We start from the raw sequence: 4,555 nt of genomic DNA, 5'->3' as shown, positions 1-4,555 counted from the left end.
AGCATGTTATGATAATGTGGGGGCATGAAGGTTTCGATTTATAGTGCACACACTCTCATGGCACATGTATAATTGCACTCTCATGCTTCATCATTTTGTTCCCATTATACTAAAGTTTCCCACTATCTATGGGTCTTCTGGACATTGAAACTTTTCTAATTTATTTTAGTATTTCTCCTTATTATTATTGAATTTGATAAATTTTATGAATTTTTCAGTTGTAATATGTAATAATAATGTACGGCCATGATATATTGGATTAGAAGGAAACAAAGAGGAAATAAGTTGAAATTTATCTGTCTGAAGCTCAATATCATAAAATATTGTGAACAAAATGCCTCAAAATTTTGTCCAATTCTATATTGATCTACTTGAGTAAGAGAATAATACATTCCATCATCATGTTGCAATACTAGGTACCAAACGTTAGTTTATAGTAATTCTTTACCAAGTCTTAGGCCTTCGGAGGTTTAGCGAATTGTTGTTCAGAAAATTTTATTCATGTAGTATTAGTATTACGTGCCAAATATGCTCTTAAGAGACGGTTTACATATAATGTCATCAATATTTATAATTGAGGGTGAAAAAAATAAAAAAAAACTCTCATTCGATGCATTCGAAGAGGAAATAACATGTTGAATTTCTGTGTGGATTAATTATTTGAATCAACATCAGTGGTTATTTGTAACAATGAAGGGCAGAGAGTGTACGACTTCTCCCAAAAGACTGAAATCTATTTGATATCGGAGTTAAAGAGAACCTGTAAGTAGGACATATATTTCAAAACAGAGCATGTTACTCTTCCCTGTTGATACTGAAGAATTAGGAGCATTTGCGGTGTACAATGGAAGGGCCAGATTCATCATATTCTGCTTTTGCAATCCACATCTGCATCAAGAGAAAATACATTCCCCCATCAGTTGCACACTGTAAAACTGGAGCAGGTCCAATCTGTGTATTTCAGTAATGAGCAAGTTGGCCAAAGCCTAAATTAGTTGAATTACTTTTAACTTTAAGCTCAGCCAGATACGTGTATGATGAGAGCCTTTCCCTCGAAACATGGTAAAGATTGGATCAGAATTCTAAATTAAATCAACTGCTGAGGGATGCCAAAATAGAAGCGCCAATCCACACACTATATTTCCTTTCTTTAATTTTCATGCTGCTTGGAGCCAAAGGAGAAATTTCTTTGTCAGAAATACCCGTGAATGTGGTAGAACCACCACTCAGGACAACGTTCCCACCACCACTCAGGACAACGTTCCCATATAGATCTTTCCTAATAGCCACATCACACTTCATGAATTCCTGCAGCCTCCATACCAATCATCGAAGGCTGGAAAAGAACTTCCGGACATCTGAGATGCTCAGCCCCCAGTAGTGATCACCTACCCATCAGGCAGCTCGTAGCTCTTCTCAACAGGAGAGCTCGTCTTGCCATTCTCTAACTCCTGCTCACAATCGAGAGCAATTTATGTTAGTTTTTCCTTCACGTCCCTTACAATTTCACGTTCTGTTGTAGTGGTAAAGGAGTAGATATTCACATGGTGATCGGTGAGGTCACGACCAGCTAAGTCTATACGTAGGATAGCATGTGGTAGAGCACACCCCTCGTAGACTGACACCATCCCCGGAGTCCAGGACAATACCTATAGTAAACAACAGGAAGCTTTTTTTTTTAATCTATATCCAGTGGATAATTGCTAAATCACTTGATAGTATAAAGCATGCTATTAAAAGATTTCTTGGGGGGAGGAAGTCCTTCATATCCGGAACAAATAAAAACGAGTGTGAATATTCGTAGAGTGCATCTACTCTGTTGATGGTTCACTCAGAAATCATTCTCTGTAGACTCTTAACAAGTGGCAACTCATATTGATTTCCTGGAAACTTAACAAACTGTAAGACAGGAATTCATTCGAAAACCTAAGCTCAAACTTGAAAACTCAAATGATTATACACTTTCAATAACGAGAAGTTATTGTAAGGAATTTTAAACGATCATGTGGGTTTATATGTGTAAATTATTGTGCATTAAATTTAAGGTCATCAAATTTGGTTAAACTCAATTAAAGTGATCTAATAAGACTTCGATATTTCGAACTTTAATACATCCAATTAAAGCGTGGGTATTTTATGTATAGAGGCCAGAACCAGGTTCATATTTTTTGATGAGTCGAATGAGGTTAAAGGGAGTCAATATATATAAATACAGTTATTGTCCTCAAATAACACGTAAATTGCTCATTCTGTTCTGTCTCTCATCACCAGGAGAATTATGGGCTGCATGTTGATTTGGAAGACTAAAACTTCAAGATTCAACTATTGCATTAACTATGTTTGATTCTTCAGCTATAATTAATATATTTCTTGATGATTCAACATGAAAATCAGGTGATTTTACGATAACAATTTCTCCAGCAAGTGGTATCAAAGCCTTTTCATGTTGAATCATTGAGAATCGAATAATTTATTTGGTTCTTACAATATTTTTTAAAGTTTTCAGATTTGACAATTTTTGGATCTTTTTTGTTGATTTTGAAAACTTTTGCAGTATAATTGTCATTATTGTCTTTCATAATTCAAATTAATGGTTGATGAATTTCATATTATGGTTTTTTTGGTTTTGGATTCAGATTTTTTTCCTAAAGTTTAAACAAAAATTGGGATTTTTTTTCCCGCGACAGGGCAGCTGTACGCTGCAAAGCGCAGCGTAGTTGTAGCTGCAAATGCAGCAGCGTCGATAGTGCTATGTGGGGGGCGCCGCTCGCGATCAACACCGCCAAGGAGAAGAGAAGAAGAAAATTTCTTAGGGTTTCAGTTTCGGTTGGGTGAGATTTGGGGGCGGGTCCTGCTTGTGTAAATTTTAATATTCAAGTCCCTAACGTTTTAAAGTTCATCCAAATTGGGCTATTAAGTTTTGAGTTTAATAATTCAGTCATTATGGTTTAAAAATTAATTAATTTGGCCATTAAAGTTCTGAATTTTATAATTAAAACCCTCAAAAGTTTAATTATTAATTCAAATTGGTCCCCAAAGCTTTAATTTATTCTAATTGGCCCCCTAAAGTTTTGAATTGGTTAATTTTGGTCCCTAAAGTTTTAAATTTATTAACATTTGCGCTAAAGCTTTGAATTAATTAATTTTTCCCTCCTAAAGTTTTGAATTATTAATTGTAAGGCCCCTAAAGTTTAAAACTAAATAGAATATGCAAAATTGGTGATTTTCTTTTTCAAATTTTCGTACTGAGGACTCTTTTAAGAGATATAATATTTGAAAATGAACTAATTCAAGCAACATGTTGCCAAAGCAACCTCTCTTGCAGAAATTAATTAACTTAGAATATTAAAAGGTGTTTGTGCATGCGGTGTTCATGCGAACATGGATCAGCCCAAAGGAATGTCAGTATTTAGGATAATTGCGCATGCACTTGCGATGATAAACGTACTGCGATTATTTGGTTTAATGTGTAATCAATAAATTGGTCCAAAGAAAGATTTATTGATTGACATATTATTTTATCGTTAATGTTTGATCACTATTCTAAAAGTACCACTTATAAGTCAATATTTATGTCCAAATACTAGATATTAATGTTGTGCTAGGTATTCTTTGATGGGTCCTACCACTATTTGATATTATTATTATTTGCATATTAAAGATATTCATGAGCCATTCGTAATAATTGTTCTCTAATTCAGTTTCAGGTTTTGCTGTTAATATCTCTACTAACATCAATTCAATTCCAATGCTAAATGGCACAAACTTCAGGGCGTAGCAAGAGAACGTGATGATTATTCTCAGAGTCATGGACTTGGACCTTACTTTACAGGTCTATCAACATGCTGCACTTACTGATAAAAGTACCTCTGATGACAAGAGAAATATGAAAAAATTGGAACATCGAACCGCATAAGTTTAATGGTTATGAAGCGTGCTATTCCAGAAGCATATCGGGGCACTATGTCCAATAAGGTGACTACAACTAAGAGTTTCCTTGAACACCTTGAAAAGAGGTTTGCCACAAATAAAAAGACTGAAACAAGTACACTTTTGGCAAACCTTGTCTCAATGAGGTATAAAGGGAAATGAAACATACGAGAGTATATTATGAAAATGTCTCACATTGCTTCAAAACTAAAGGCACTCAAGTTGAATTTATCTGAATACTTATTGGTGCATTTGGTTCCTTCCAGTGCATTTAAGTTAATTCAAGGTGAGCTACAACTGTCAAAAGTACTCATGGTCCCTTAATGAGCTCACCTCACATTGTATCTAGGAAGAGAAAAAATTGAAGCATGAGAAAGTAGAAAATGCTCATTTAGCTATCACCTCTAAGGACAAAATGAACAAAAAAAAAAAGGAATATTGATAAGGAAGCTGCCGATACAGTATCACAAAAGAAACAACTTAAAAAACCAACTAACGATGGTCTTTTCTTCTATGGAGCTGCAAGTCATAAGAAGAAAAGCTGCACCAATTATCACGCATGATATGTAAAGAAAGGTATTCTTTTTCATTTGGTTTGTTCTGAGATTGGTTTAACTTTGGTACC

At 34.7% G+C, this 4,555-nt stretch overlaps 1 pseudogene; it reads right to left on the bottom strand.

Annotated features, from left to right (window-relative positions):
* Positions 1 to 716: 716 nt before the first annotated feature.
* LOC111378410 lies at positions 717 to 3,810 on the bottom strand (annotated as a pseudogene).
* Between the last annotated feature and the right edge of the window lie 745 nt (positions 3,811 to 4,555).

The sequence above is a fragment of the Olea europaea genome, unplaced genomic scaffold, assembly GCF_002742605.1.
Source record: "Olea europaea var. sylvestris unplaced genomic scaffold, O_europaea_v1 scaffold1814, whole genome shotgun sequence".
Lineage (NCBI taxonomy): Eukaryota > Viridiplantae > Streptophyta > Magnoliopsida > Lamiales > Oleaceae > Olea > Olea europaea.
The sequence above is the reverse complement of the archived record's forward strand: the minus strand, read 5'-3'. Positions and strand labels throughout refer to the sequence as shown.